Source organism: Mytilus californianus, unplaced genomic scaffold (assembly GCF_021869535.1).
Source record: "Mytilus californianus isolate M0D057914Y unplaced genomic scaffold, xbMytCali1.0.p SCAF_60, whole genome shotgun sequence".
Taxonomy (NCBI): Eukaryota; Metazoa; Mollusca; class Bivalvia; order Mytilida; family Mytilidae; genus Mytilus; species Mytilus californianus.
The window spans coordinates 543,175-560,234 of NW_026262713.1; the positions used below are offsets into that span (position 1 = coordinate 543,175).

The 17,060-nt window shown below is 32.1% G+C and overlaps 1 long non-coding RNA gene across 1 annotated transcript; it reads left to right on the forward strand.

Annotated features, from left to right (window-relative positions):
• The first annotated feature begins 179 nt into the window (after positions 1-179).
• Positions 180-17,026, forward strand: LOC127707260 (uncharacterized). Its single transcript, XR_007984736.1, has 4 exons — positions 180-321; positions 6,163-6,306; positions 7,394-7,549; positions 16,877-17,026. It is a non-coding gene; the product is annotated as an uncharacterized LOC127707260 (long non-coding RNA).
• Positions 17,027-17,060: the final 34 nt, after the last annotated feature.

Here is a 17,060-nt window from a genome sequence, read left to right on the forward strand (position 1 = left end):
TAAAAAGAGGTTTGGCAGTATTTAAGCTGAATTCACTAGACAATAAGGTAATTTAATTTGATACCTGAAGCAAGACCATGATCCTAAAGATTAACAACAATTGAATTACATTATTTTAAAAAGATTCAGCAAATTTTGAAAAAAAAAAACTTGAATGATTTTTAGAGATAGCGTTGGGAGCAATATGTACAGTGTCAGGATCTGCAGATGAATGTGTACCTTACTCAACATGTCAGAGTGTAGGATCAGACCTCAGATGTCAATGTTCTATTGGATACTATGATAATGATGTAAACACTGCTGCTGGAACTTGTGTACCAGGTTTGTACTCAAAGATTGGTAACAATGACAGTACTTATCTTATAAACAGATTATAATTCTACTAAACTAAATATTTACTGTTGCAAATTGTCACTATGAACTTGATTTTATGATATATATATAAAAAGAGTTTTTTAATTTGTCAATAATTGTCAAAATAAATTTTCTTTTTTTATGTACTAATACAATGTCAAGCTATTACCAGTAAGTAAGTGTTGCTCTTCACCTGTTGCAGTTTATTTAAAATTCTGACCAAACTGTTCAACTGGTCAGAAAATTTAACAAACTGCTGTAGAAAAACACAGTCAAAGCCTACTGAATAAGCACAGTAAAACTTCAAGAGAATATATTCAAGCTTCAAATTTATTTCACCAAGTATTTTTACAAGAGATTAATTTAAAGAAAGCTTTGTATAGCATGCATAGAAAAACACCATCTCATTAGAAATAATTCAAAAACTAGAAAAAAATTGGGACATTTTTAGCAATTCAAAAATTACTACCCATCACCTCTTGCATGACAATTACAATAAAATTGGTATAGATATTGTTAGACTGATTCTTCATAATATCATTGAAGTGGAATAGAAGTCTCATAGGATTGTAAGTACAGTCAAACCTGTATTAAGAGACCACTCAAGAGAGAAGGCAAAAGTGGTCTCTTAATACAGGTGGTCTTTGAATACAGGTTCCAAAATTTGAATAGAAGGAAGCATTAATGTGCATTATAACTTTTGAATGTACTATTGTAAGTAAAGAATACTGTATTGGTCTCGTATGTATATCCACTATGATTAATTATGAGAACTGTTCATTATGTAATTAAATTTTTCCATGCCTTTTTATATTACCGCAAAAAAATTGCGTTCGTATATTGCTATCACGTTGTCGTTATTGTCGTCGTTGTAGTCTGAAGACATTTGGTTTCGGACAATAACTTTAGTATAAGTGAACGGAATTCTATGAAATTTAAACACAAGGTTTAATACCACAAAAGGAAGGTTGGGAATGATTTTGGAGGTTATGGTCCCAACTGTTTAGGAATAAGGGGCCAAAAAAAGCATTTTTCTAGTTTCCGGACAATTACTTGTGTAACAGTGTATAGATCTCTCTGAAATTGTACCACAAGTTTCCATACCCCAAAGAGAAGGTTAGGATTGACTTTTAGGTTATGGCCCAAACGGTTCAGGAATTAGGGGCAAAAAAGGGGGAAAAACAAGGTTTTTGTGGTTAATGGACAATGACTTAAGTATTGGTCTATGGATCTCTATGAAATTGAACCACAAGGTTCCTTACCACAAAGGGGCAAAAAAAGGAGGGGGGGAGGTTTTTCTGGTTTTTAGACAAATACTTATATAAGTATTAGTCAATGGATCTCTTTGAAATTGTACCAAGAGGTTCATTACTACACACGGAAGGTTGGGGTCAATTTTGGGGGTCATGGCTTTAATTGTTAAGAATTTAGGGCCAAAAATCAAAGTATAGTGCTATTACAAATAGCAGTTACCCCACCACCCCCTTCTTTTTAACAGGTTGATACATGCTAAGGAAAATACAGATGAAATATTTCTATCTTATTTCACCTCTTCATTCATTTTCAATTCACTTCTACTTATTAAACTATATATATATATATGTCATTAGATTTTTGATTGCTGAATCTAAACTTGTATTTAGATTTTGGATATTAAACCGTAAAAGGTTAATGTCCATTTTCAAATTTTTAAATTCTCAGACCACATTTATTCTGTATCAAAAACCTATGCTGTGTCAAATATTTAATCACAATTCAAATTCAAAACTGTATCAAGCTTGAATGTTGTGTCCATACTTGCACCAACTATTCAGGGTTCGACCACTGAGGTCGTATCAAGCTGCTCCAGGTGGTGGAGCACATTTTAAAGCAATTTTTCAAGCTATAGCATATAGCCATCTTTGTGACCCAGATCGATCAAGCCAAAGTTTTTGAGCAGATAAAACTGATTCCTCATCTATCATTCTAAAAATCCTCTGTATGTTTTCAAATGGAATAGATATAAGAAGATCTGGTATGAGTGCCAATGAGACAACTCTCCATCCAAGTCACAATAGATATAAGAAGATGTGGTATGAGTGCCAATGAGACAACTCTCCATCCAAGTCACAATTTATAAAAGTAAACCATTATAGGTCAAAGTACAGTCTTCATCATGGAGCCTTGGCTCACACCGCACAGCAAGCTATAAAGGGCCCCAAAAATTACTAGTGTAAAACCATTCAAATAGGAAAACCAACGGTCTAATCTATATAAAAAACGAGAAACGAGAAACACTTATGAACCACATCAACAAACGACAACTACTGAACATCAGATTCCTGAATTAGGACAGGTGCAAACAATTGCAGGGGGTTTAAACGTTTCAATGGTACCAAACCTTCACCCTTATCTGAAACAATAGTGTAACATCACAACATAGAAAGACACACTATAAAATATCAATTGAAATGGCTTAACTCAAGCAAAAGACATATTAACACAAGTGAACATACACTGAACGAATGAATTTGATCTATGATACAATGTAAATACAAAATCAATAAAATAAGGGATGAATAATTAAAGTAACAGTATTATACCGCTGTGAAATGTTAAACAATTTCAGATAAACAACAATAACCTTAATCAAAAATCCGCCATTTACAATAATATTATACATAGGTAAATGAAAATATTTTTGTTGTTAGGTATACAGTTTAAAAGGAGAAAGGAATTATTTTTACAAAATAAATAATTTTGATGTTCATATATAAGTTCGAAGAAGTGAAAATTTATAGTAATACCAAACACTTATCAAAGCTGGTATATAGACCAGATATAACCCTGAATAAGTAAAACATTAAATAACAAAAAAGCATTACAAATAGTATCAACAGGTCAAATTAACAAGAAAGTACAATTTGAGAGTACTTGCAGTTACTGACAGCTAGTTAAAAGCCAAAAACAATTAATAATAAAAAAATCATGCATCAGAGACTAAAATCAACTAAAACACATCCCAGGGATTTAGTATTTTAAGGTCATGGACAGTCAAAGAAGACATGACTTGTGCAATGCCAAAAATAAATGTATCAACAGGCAGTAGGACATTTATTGGAACAGTTGAAAAACAACAGTGGGTTTGTGAAGTTTCAACATATGTTCTTTTAGATGTATTTTTGTATTTAAGAGGACAATCGTTTGACTTATCAAAGAACGTAGAAGGCAGAGTAAGAAAGTGCATTTATTTAAACCTGCGATTTCCTTCTTGAGACGTTTCATCAAAATATTGAAACAAGTCAGTTGTTGATTTAATATTGAAAATTTGACTGAATTATACCTTATACGGTTAAATGTTATAATAATTCGTGTTTCTTTTTTGAAAGAGGTCAAGTTGCTCTTGTTCATTCATAAAATCTTCATTCATTCATAAAATTATCGTAAAATCACTACGCCATTATAGTTATGTAAAAATCAAGATCTCGAGACAGTGTCAAATGTCATAATGACCCTACACAATGCATGACCATCGTCTTTTCATTTGATGGTTTAAAAATAGATCTCTCTAGCATTGACCGTGTACCAGTTTGATCGTATTCATACGGCGGTCCGCCCGCCCTTTCCCGACTGACACCCTGTACTCTTTTAATTCGCCCTGCCTGATTTTGTGAATTTGTAGACCAAACAAAATATTGTCTGATTTTGAACTTTTCCCCAGGTAGACAATCATGATCAGCCAATCAAAATCTTTGTTTCTCATGATTATTGGGCTGCATTGCAAACATGCTAAATTTTGAACTTGTTTGGAACATTTGAATTTTACAAATCGTGATCATGGCATATGAATTTTCATCTGGAAGAAGGTTCTCACACAGCCTCAGAAGAAAAGCACTGCTGATTTACAAAAATACTTTTGTCTTATTTCTATTACAAAGCCCAACCGAGAAAGACGTTTTGAAAGAAGAATTAGAAAAAAGTAAAGAAACAAACAGGAGTTTGAATGACTTCTTTTGTACTACATGAGTGTTTTAAATATTTGATTTACAATCCTATGCAGAAAATCATCAAGTGTATTGACAATGACTTCATGAAACTTTTAACTGTAAATTAATTTCTTTATTTTAAAATCAGTAAATGTTGCATTAATTTATTAGATTATGAGATTATGTCATTAGTAATGAAAGGGGTTAAGCGTTAGCCAGTTCTTAGATAAATTTCAGAAGCCGGTCCCATCTTCAAATCTTTAATCAGTATGTATGAATGCATGATTTTTATTGTAAAAAACTATAGTTCGGTAGAAAACTCGTGTCAGGAAAGTTGAAATCATCAACTCAATGGTTAAATTTAAATCAATTATGATATACTTAAAATTAAAATAGAAGCCATAGAGATAATGAAGCCAGGTGCATGGATTGTCATGTTAATAATTATTCAGTAATAAACACTCTACAAGGGGATAATCTGTTATGTTTTTTTTTGAAGAGTTATACATTTCCACAAATATATTTGCCTCCCCAGAAGCCGGGTAAACAGGTCGTCACCGTGGGAAATGTTAACATTGTAAAAATGACTTTCTGCTAGATAAGTCTTATATTGATTTAAAGTTAAAACATCATTACTTCTCACTAGATAAGACTCCTCTCAGGTTTAAATCTTTTACATGTGGATGAAAAATAAAAGTCACAAACACATTACCTAGGCAGCAATTGCTTTAACAGCTGCCTTTAAGGCTTTGATTGTATTTTGTTTTAATTTGTTCATACATCACAAGACAAGGTTCTTGTTACATTAAGTCCAAACTAATTCCTGTGAAAATACCCCAGGGTGCAGAGCCCTCACATGTTCTTCAAGATTTTATATAAATTGTCTCATTATGCAATGACTTTCAAATACTTTTTATTCAATTAAAAATATCATTTGGTCGCTTGTTCATTTTAACTTATAACTGTCAAGAAAAGTTTATTTCTCTAGCCATGCTAGTTATATAGTGTAATCATAAACTTCATCATCGTCATTTTTGACTTTTTTTGTCACAATCATATAACTGCCAATAGCTCTGTTTGAATAACCAGTTTCACTGCAAACACGAGTTGAACTTAAAAATAATTAGCAGTAAGTGATCTATGGCTTGGTAATAGACCTCCTGATTGTTGAACTTTGTGGTAACTAATCTTCTAAAATCGGTTGATTCTGACTTAGAATGTCAATCCTCGGATGAATCTGCTTATCTCGCAACGGAATCAGCCGAGTTTAAACGAGAGGAAAGTCAACATCAATCTTCAAAATGACGGTATGATTACACTTTTTCGCAAGTCGTTGATCCTTCCAAGTAAATTGTGGTCGTTTAATACAGTGCATGTGGTCGTTTTAAACAAATTAATGCGGTCACTGGATGTGTTAAGCAGGTGGTCTCTTAGTACAGTTAAAATATATAGGGAAATCTATTGGGGGGAGGGGGGCTTGAAAAGTGGTCCTTAACAGCATGTGGTTGTTCAATACAGGTAGTTGTTAAGGCAGGTTTGACTGTATGCTTTATTTTATCACCTTGCACTTTCATCACTTTGTTGTGTTTTCTACTGCAGATTGTAAAAAATTCTGACCAGTTGAACAGTTTGGTTTGATAAAACAAATTGCAATTTGGTCAGAATTTTAAATAAACTACAATAGGTAAAGAGCAACACTCACAGTCAAGCCACAGTAATAAATAAAACCTATGAAGATTGCAGTAAACAGGTCAGTACTGAACAAAAATTTACAAAAAGAAATCTTTTACTTTCTTTGTTGCAGATGAGTTTGAAAATTATTTTTTCTCTTTTCTAATTGCAGAACTACAGTCAGGAGTAACATGTACCAGGGATAATGATGCAACAGAATGTGTACCTAATGCTGTATGTAAGAGTGGAGCTTGTACCTGTAATACTGGTTACTATGATGATAATTTTAGTGCCTCTGGTGGACAATGTGCTGCAGGTTTGTATATTTTTAGTTCATCGGGCCAAAAGGGCTAAATGCGCTTTTCTCACCACTTGGCGTCTGCCATCCATTCTCATCAGTCGTCTTTCTTCGTCCATCATCTTCATCTGCCGTTAGCTTTAACAAAAATCTTTTCTGAAACTACTGGACCAATTTAACCAAACTTGGCCATAATCAACATTGGGGTAACTAGTTTTAAAATGTGTCCGATGACCCCACCTGCCAACCAAGATGCCTAACATGGCTAAAAAGAGAACAAAAGGGTAAAATGCATGTTTTGTCTATTATTTTGAAAACCATTATAAATAGAGAAAATCTGACAGGTAAAAAATGTTCAGCATGTTGGCTTTACCAATTGTTTATACACGCTCAAACTGTCCCGCCACTTTTTATGGGAGTTATTGCCCTTAAATGACAAATTTTACCAGTTTTTCATTTTTGCCTTTTATGTTGAAAACTATAATAGATAGAAAGAAATTTTAAGTTGCAAAAATTAGCAGTAAGACAAGATCTAGGAATAAGTTTGCATAGTCAAAATCATCAATCAACTCCTTATTAGAGTTATTGCCCTTTGATGACCATTTTTACCAATTTTTAGTGTTTTTGCCTAATATCTTAAAAACTATAATAGATAGATAGAAACTTAAATAATCAAAAATGATCAGCAAGACAAGATTTACTTTTAAGACAAATGGAGGAAATTTTCTGACAATTCCTTAAAAAAACAAAACCAGAAACAGAATCTTTTCAATAATTCTTTCAACTGAAATCATTCAAATAGACAGGTTACAAAGCTACTGTAAACACATTGATATATTACATTCAGATGGAAGATTGAAGAAAAAAAACACAAAAAGACAATTTTACATCAGATGGTTACATTTAGGACAAAAATGTTGTTAAAAAAGCTCCTGACCAAAATTTCCCAATCTCCTGATCTGAGTTTCACAGTCTATTACATGTATGTGTACATATAACTTAAATGTCTTACAACATCTGCTTACAACATGTGCAAGATATGGAGTAATTTAAACTTTAAATGTACAAATTTGGAAATGATATTAGAATATGCTTTATATTTTAGAGATAGCTTTGAGTGTAATATGTACTAAGGAAAATATTACAACTGAGTGTGTGCCTTATGCTGTATGCCAGAGAGATGGATCAGAACTAAAATGTACCTGTTCAAACGGTTTTTATGACAGTAACTTTGCTGATTCTGGTGGAACCTGTATACCAGGTATGTAGTTTTCTTTGTTGTAGTAGTCGTAAAAAAATAGATATGAGGTATCTGTCAATGGGAATGCAAGGCCATAGCATTATCTTTATTTGTATGACTTTTTCAGTTGTGTTACATATCTACTTCCAGATAACTGGATACATGTATGTTAATAATAGATTAATTAAACTCTGATATGTATTAAATTTGCTGGTTGGTTATTTTTTATAGGCTATAGTATATATAGAATAGTGGCATTTTTTGTTTTTGATACTGACTTATCAGCAAGAATATCTAGCGAGCTTGCATGGGTAAGCTGATATTTGAGCTGATGAAGTCATAATCGAAAAAATGAAATATCATTATTCTTTTTATCTGCAATTTTATCTTAAAGATATGTTTTTAGGTTGAGAATATGAAATAATTGAAAAAGTTAGTACTATTTTTATGCATACAAAATGTTGTGATAGTTATTCTGTTGTATGTATGAAGCAGTGTTCTCGCCAGCCCAATATAGAAGGACCCCCGCCCTTTCGCCCTCCAAAACAAAAAAAATGCACCCCTCTGCCTTTTCAAAACATAAAATTTTCAAATTACATTCCTATTGGCATTTCCGGTAAAAGTGTTACCTGATTGTGTAACACTCTAATTAACTGACAATGGGATAAACTTAAATACTTTGCCTTGGCAGTTTTATCACCTCTGTTAATGATTGTTTACTGTAATTAGGTGATTAAAGATAATTGAACACATACTGGATATTCAATACAGAATGAAAATGTCACATCCCTTCGTAAGTTTTACGGACGCCATCACGAGTTGGTTGACAGTTATGGAATATCTGTTTCACAGATAATAGCGGATATGTTCCTAATGTCGTAACTACAATCCTGTCCCCTTTTCCCGAATGAGACTTATTACCGGGTTTGTACTAACATGAGCAACACAATGGGTGCCACATGTGGAGCAGGATCTGCTTACCCTTCTGGAGCACTTGAGATTACCCCCGGTTTTTGGTGGGGTTCATGTTGCTCAGTCTTTAGTTTTCTATCTTGTGTTTTGTGTACTAATGTTTGTTTGTTGGTCTTTTTCTTTAGCCGTGGCGTTGTCAGTTTATTTTCGACTTATGAGTTTGAATGTCCCTCTGGTGTCTTTCGCCTCTCTTTTATCCATTTGTAATGTTTATGTACAGCCTGTACACCTGAAAAACTATTTAAGTAGGCATTAAATAAAAATAAAATGTTAAACAATTTTAACTGTCAAATACATGTTCAACGATTTGACTCAAATTCTCATATTTGACTTATAACATACTAAAACGTATATCCAAATTATAAAAAGTCTAAAATAAACAATTTTCAATGTATGGGATTGATAATATTTATCAGCATTTGGTGTGTATTTTAGTTAAGACCCTATCTAATTAACTATCTAGATGACCTCCGAAGACTGCTGAAGGTCATATAACCCAATATAAACATAAATATGGATATAAATAGCCGTGCAATTGGATTTTTTTAGGTCTGTTTGATTTATATTATAGGTTAAAAATATATGTTAATCATCGTTTTACCTGTATATAAGAATGAGTTTTTGTGGATCAAATCAGTCAATCAAATGATTTACCCTTGTTTCACTATCAATGTTGACATTCTTTTCCTTGTAATAATTGCACACGCCTAATTCATGTGTAACCCTTCTCTAGCTAAGGGGTTAAATTGAAGTTGACATGAATACGGATTCAATGAGGTCCAATTATTAACCTGCAAGTGAATAATTTATCATCGATATTTCCAGGGAACAGTATATTAACGGGAAATGAATCTGATAGGCTTTTCAGTATAAAATTGATAAAATCCTGAACTTTACGCGACTTTGCGAGATTTATGGATTTTGGAAGTGTCTGACTGAAAAACTATCAGAACTGCTCAATAAGTGAACCACATAATTCAAAACGTTCAACAAAAACAATGAATTGATGAGTTTTATCTTGAAGTAGATATATATTGTCATATAAAATGACCAATATAAGTGTGATTTATTTGATGTGAAATGTTTTATAATGGTTTGTGAAATTCGCGGTTACTGGGATTGCCATAGGCACCATTTTTGTTGAGCCTGCAACTTTTGTCGCAGAAAGCTCGACATAGGGATAGTGATCCGGCGGCGACGGAGGCAGCGGCGTTAGCTAACTTCTTAAAAGCTTTATATTTTAGAAGGTGGAAGATCTGGATGCTTCATACTTTGTATATGGATGCCTCATGTTACAAAGTTTCCGTCAGTCACATGTCCAATGTCCTTGACCTCATTTTCATGGTTCAGTGACTACTTGAAAAAAAAGTTAAGATTTTTTGTAATGTTAAATTCTCTCTTATTATAAGTAATAGGATAACTATATTTGGTATGTGCATACCTTGCAAGGTCCTCATGCCTGTCAGACAGTTTTCACTTGACCTCGACCTCATTTCATGGATCAGTGAACAAGGTTAAGTTTTGGTGGTCAAGTCCATATCTCAGATACTATAAGCAATAGGTCTAGTATATTGGGTGTATGGAATGATTGTAAGGTGTTCATGTCTAGCTGGCAGGTGTCATCTGACCTTGACCTCATTTTCATGGTTCAGTGGTCAAAGTTAAGTTTTTGAGTTTTGGTCTTTTTTTTCTAATACTATATGCAATAGTTCAACTATATTTGGTGTATGGAAATATTTAATGATTTATATGTCAGTCACGCAGGTTTTATTTGACCTTGACCTCATTTTCAATGTTCATTGCTCAATGTTAAGTTTTTATACGACCGCAAAAAATTTTTGCGTTCGTATATTGGTATGACGTTGGCGTTTTCGTCGTCGTCCGAAGACACATTGGTTTTCGCACTCTAACTTTAGTTTAAGTGAATGGATCTCTTTGAAATTTTACCATAAGGTTCAATACCACAAAAGGAAGGTGGGGATTGATTTTGGGGGTTATGGTACCAACAGTTAAGGAATTAGGGGCCAAAAAGGGGCCAAAAATAAGCATTTTCTAGTTTCCAGACAATAACTGTGGAAAGGTGTATGGATCTCTCTGAAATTATACTACAAGTTTCCATACCACAAAGGGATGGTTAGGATTTGCTTTGGGGGGGGGGGGGGGGGGGGGGGGTTATGGCTCAAACCGTTTAGGAATTAGGGGCAAAAAAGGGGGAAAAACAAGGTTGTCCTAATTAATGGACAAATACTTTAGTACAAAACATAATTTAAAGCAGTGTAAGGGAGATAAATCAAATACATCATTGAAATTATCTCCCTTACACTGCTTTTAAATTATGTATAAAGTAATGGTTAATGAACAATTAAGATAATTTAAAACAGAGTAAGGGATATAATCCAAATACAACGTTTTGGTTACTTCCCTTACACTGCTTTTAAATTATGTTTAAAGAAATGCATATTTATAAAGGAAGACCAGTCAAAATATCTGCAAATGTTGCATCTTTTTTTTTTACAAAAAAATCCATATGAAAGTTTTGACACTATATTTTAAATTCTATTATAAAATAGATTAAGTTATCACTATGGTAAATTTAAATGGGTAATTATGGTTGCAAACTCTATTGGAAATTTGAATTGAGATTATGACCATATCTTGAGGGAACGAATTTTTTGGGGGAAAAAAAGGGGGGGGGGGTAAAAAGAAATTGTGGGGGGTCAATTTTTTCTCATTTCAGATTTCGGAAATTAAAAAGAATTATTCTTCAAATATTATTTTTTTTTTCAAATTTCAAATATTGAAAAATTTCAAAAAGTAATCTTTAATTGCACAGTATGGCGCATTAGATTTGTAAAATCTTTGACCACATTTATTTATTTGTTATGCCGAATCTAACCGTGTATTTAGATTTTTAATTTTGGGTCCAGTTTTCAAATTGGTCTACATTAAGGTCCAAAGGGGTCCAAAATTAAACTTTGTTTGATTTTAACAAAAATTGAATACATGGGTTTCTTTGATATGCTGAATCTAAACATGTATTTAGATTTTTGATTTTTGGCCCAGTTTTCAAGCTGGTCCAAATTGGGGTCCAAAATTAAACTTTGTTTGATTTCAACAAAAATTGAATATATGGGGTTCTTTGATATGCTGAATCTAACCATGTATTTAGATTTTTTATTTGTGGACCCCGCTATCAAATTGGTTCATATTGAGGTCAAAAGGGTCCAAAATTAAACTTTGTTTGATTTCATCAAAAATTGAATTATGGGGTTCTTTGATATGCCAAATCTAACCGTGTATTTAGATTTTTAATTTTGGGTCCTGTTTTTTTAAATTGGTCTACATTAAGGTCCAAAGGGTCCAAAATTAAACTTAGTTTGATTTTAACAAAAATTGAATTCTTGGGGTTCTTTGATATGCTGAATCTAAACATGTGTTTAGATTTTTGATTATGGGCCCAGTTTTAAAGTTGGTCCAAGTTGGGGTCCAAAATTAAACTTTTAAAAATTGAATATATGGGGTTCTTTGATATGCTGAATCTAACCATGTATTTAGATTTTAGATTTTTGGCCCAGTTTTCAAGTTGGTCCAAATTGGGGTCCAAAATTAAACTATGTTTGATTTCAACAAAAATTGAATATATGGGGTTCTTTGATATGCAGAATCTAACCATGTAGTTAGATTTTTTATTTGTAGGCCTGCTATCAAATTGGTTCATATAGAGGTCAAAAGGGTCCAAAATTAAACATTGTTTGATTTCATCAAAAATTGAATTATTGGGGTTCTTTGATATGCCAAATCTAACCGTGTTTTTAGATTTTTAATTTTGGGTCCCGTTTTTTAATTTGGTCTACATTAAGGTCCAAAGGGTCCAAAATTAAACTTAGTTTGATTTTAACAAAAATTGAATTCTTGGGGTTCTTTGATATGCTGAATCTAAACATGTGTTTAGATTTTTGATTATGGGCCCAGTTTTCAAGTTGTTCCAAGTCGGGGTCCAAAATTAAACTTTTTTGATTTCAACAAAAATTGAAAATATGGGGTTCTTTGATATGCTGAATCTAACCATGTATTTAGATTTTTTATTTGTGGGCCCTGCTATCAAATTGGTTCATATTGAGGTCAAAAGGGTCCAAAATTAAACATTGTTTGATTTCATCATAAATTGAATTATTGGGGTTCTTTGATATTCCAAATCTAACCGTGTATTTAGATTTTTAATTTTGGGTCTCGTTTTTTAAATTGGTCTACATTAAGGTCCAAAGGGTCCAAAATTAAACTTAGTTTGATTTCAACAAAAATTGAATATATGGGGTTCTTTGATATGCTGAATCTAACCATGTATTTTGATTTTGGACATTGGACCATAATAGGTAAATTATTAAAAATCAAGTTCTTAGACCACATTCTTTCTGTGTCAGAAACCTATGCTATGTCAAATATTTAATCACATTCCAAATTCAGAGCTGTATCAAGCTTGAATGTTGTGTCCATACTTGCCCCAACTGTTCAGGGTTTGACCTATGCGGTCGTATTAAGCTGCGCCCAGCGAAGCATTTAATTGTGTTTTGGTCTGTTTTTCTTAAATTATAAGCAATAGGTCAACTTTATTTGTTGTATGGAAGAATTGTTAGCTGTACATGCCTGCCTAGCGTGGTTCATCTGACCTTGACCTCATTTTCATGGTTCATTGGTCAATGTTTAGTTTACTTGGTTAATGTTAAGTTCATGTGACAGTTGTAATAAAGCTTTATATTTAGGACTGTCAACATAATATCAATAATTAGTAAAGAAGGCGAGACATTTCAGCGTGTGCACTCTTGTTGGAAAATGACGCAGTCAATTTTTCTATACCGTTGACCAGCTTTCAAGCCGCTTTCCAAAGTCAGTTCCGTATTTTACATACTCATGTACTATACAGAATTTCATTCTTAACCTGTCCATATATGATCATTGTTATTAAATGGTATTTTGAGCTATCCCTTTGGTATATTTTTCATATTTATATGAGCTTTCGCTTTTATGTGCATGACTTTACAATCCGTAAAAAAATCAGAATATAAATAGATCCGTTTTGGTATGGTTTTTGAACTTTTTACATGCAAATGATAACCAGCCGCTAGACAAAATAGTTCTTGAAAGAATGTCAACCTAACTTGTCAGCTGAAATTTAAAATCATTAAAAAAATAATAATCGGAATCATCTTGATATATCCATACAAAAGATAATGCTCTTTATTAAGATTTAAGAAGTTTTTAAGAATCAAAAGTAGGTAATACAGTTATATCCACGCGGTGCGTATGTATTTTTTTTACAAAGTTATAGCTGCAGACATAGGTCAAATATCTCAGGGGCCAGTTCAATTACAGAAAAAAATGCTGGCTTTTGCAGAAGTTTTTCTGTCAAAAAGACTTTATTACTTTCTGGATTTTTTCACTTTAAAAAGAATTAAAAGGTGCAGAAACTTTATGAAAGGAGTAGACACTGCTCAATAAATCATACTAAAAGTATTTAGGACAGTTTTACCTCTAACAACGTGGTCTCGTCCATTTTTTGAAACATCTACGATTATTTCATTACTTTTTCGAGTTTACATCTAAACTGTTGAACCTGTATTGTTTTGAAAAAAACATTCCCGTTGTCCAGGAATTCATTACAAGCCCGTATTTTACAATTACTTGTCCTCGCATCGTTATTTTCAAAATCAATTAGAGGATAACTAAATGAAAAATTCATGTAAATAAATATAAAATATCAAGATTTACCATCCACTTTTCAAAATCTATTAATTGAATATTATTTTAAAATCAATGTTAACAGTGGATGGGTTGGATTAGGAATGGCATTTAATGATTCATAGAGAAACAGATATTAGTCCATTCTCAATTTTATTAGTGTAAACAGGAAGTTGCATAAGGGAGACAATTTTGGTGGACAAAAGTGCTAAAACCAGTATTGTCAAATCTTGTAAAATATTTCTGGTGGCAATAATTCAAATATTCATAAAATTACAAAACACAACTTTCAGGTTGTAAGGTTTCAAACATTTCTTTATTGATAATCCACCTTTGATAATAAAAAAAAGACTTCTTAAAAAAAAAGATTTCTATTATCATCTTCATCTTGGAATATGATCAAATATGTTAGCCTTTTTTAAACATATCTTTAATAACATTTCAGTATACTTATGGAAAGAGTTATTCCATTTCTTACTTTGATATAAAAGGATATACCAATTTTAATTGCAAAAATGTAATTTGATAGATGTGAATAAAAGCTATTGAAAAAATTCCAATTTTGTCATTGAAAACCTTCTTTAAATATGTGTCAGTAAATTATGAAGCTATAAAGGATATATAAATAATATAACTAGTTTATAAGTCAAACAACTAAAAGTGAGAAAAAAAGATATACCTACTGTGCTACATTTGGGGATGGGTGGTAATGAAATCAAATTATTTAAGTTATCTAGACATTTTAATTTTTAAAGTTTAATAATAAAAATGTCACTTATTTGAATTTCTGTTAATACACATGGCACATGTATAAAACATGCAGGTCTTTGTCTATTTAATATAATATAACCAACATGGTAGTTAAATAAATGTAACATCAAGTCGCAAACACGAAACTTAAGGTGATCGATCTATCTAATATTGCAAGCTTACCACAGAGCTATAAAAAAATCCTGGGGAGAACACTGGATTGTATTGCTTTCAGAGTTATATAATACACTTTGCCTAAGAAATAGGTATAGCTAGGTCCTTATAAAGAATGAGGCTAAAATGATGTAAAATTACCATATTTACATCATTACAGCTGCATTTTTTGCATTTAATATATATCATATATGTATACATATATATAGAGAACAACAGATTAAATGCACATGGGTTTAATTACCACCCTAGGCATTGATTTTAATAGGTGGCAGCAAATAGGGCAGATTGGCCTATATATGTGGTGTCCCCACATCTACTCTGTTGTTCCTAAGTCTCAAAATTCTGCTCGCCCTGGCTAAGTCCTCAACATCTTTCTTTTCTAAGTATAGATCAGCAGCTCCTCTAAGGATTAGTTATGGAACACTTTATATAAAGTCCTGTCTTTTTTGTCTCTCTTATTTTCTTATTTATATTATTATTATTATATTTCTTAAATTTTTTGTAAGCCACCATTAGCCACAACTCCTCTTTTTCCTGCGGTGCCTGAAAACAATGAATCGGTTTTGTTCATTGTTGAGATCTTTAAAGTGACGTATAACTGCCAACAGCCACATTATTTGGACTCTGGTGGATAGTTATCAGACTGTTATATGTCATTTACAATCATACCACATCTCCTTATTTTAGTACGGGTTAATTATTTGAAATAAATGACTAACAAACATTAAATCATTTGAAAAAAAATAATTCTGCAATAATTTATGTTGTCATTTTAAGATTTCAGTTTATATATATATCAACAATAAGTTGTATAGATGGTGTCACTATGTTTGTAATTGTCAAACTAGTATAACAATACTATTGTCTAAATCTACAGAAATTGATCATGCTTTAAGTAACAGAAATAACAATGTCACTAGGTCACCTGTAACTTATCTCTTAAATAAGGACTATATGGGGTATAAGAGCTTGCTTACTACAGGCTCTTCATAATCATTTTGTTAAATAATTCTACAAAGAAGGGGATAGTCTGTTAATGTATCCTTGACTTAAGAATAATGAAATTGCAAGAAACAAATTCACGTATTACTTTGAATATTGTAGATTGAAAACGTAGTCAAGCTATTTCTTTGTACAACAGAACAACCAATAGTCATCTTCACTTCACATATATATATATATATATATACAAGTCTAAATTGAAAACAACGTTCAAACCTATGATTGTGTTGGATAAAAACTGCAATTTTTATATATATATATATCTTGACAAACAAATAAAAAAGCCATAGATATTGAAACTATTTATATCTTTTCTATTGTCAGTCAGCCTACCTACCATGAACTGAAAAGTCTCCTAAGATTCAGTCGGTAAATTATGTGAAAATCAAGACTTGCATCAAAAATATCCCAATATTAGAGACATTGGCGCATTTTTCCTCAGAGCTTTCAGCTCTTTGATTTATTACCCCGTTTGCATTCTGTACCCTTTTGTGATGAAATGAATGCCACTATTACAAATATGATGTGATAGATTAAAAGTTTGATACACTGGCATCACTTATCCCCTTTTCCCGAATGAGACCTACCAAATTAGACTTAAATTACCAGGTTTGTAATAACATACTGACAAGTTTTTGATTTAGTTTTTTTAAGATTAGTTTGTTACTTAAATTGATTTGCTGTATTGTAAAATATATATATATGATTCAGAATTACTGTCTAGTGTAACATGTACCAGGGATAATGATGCAATAGAATGTGTACCTAATGCTGTTTGTAAGAATGGAGGGTCAGGACTAAAATGTACCTGTAATAATGGTTACTATGATAATAATTTTCCTAACACTGGTGGACAATGTGTGGCAGGTATGTATTTCATTTAATTGCTCACATT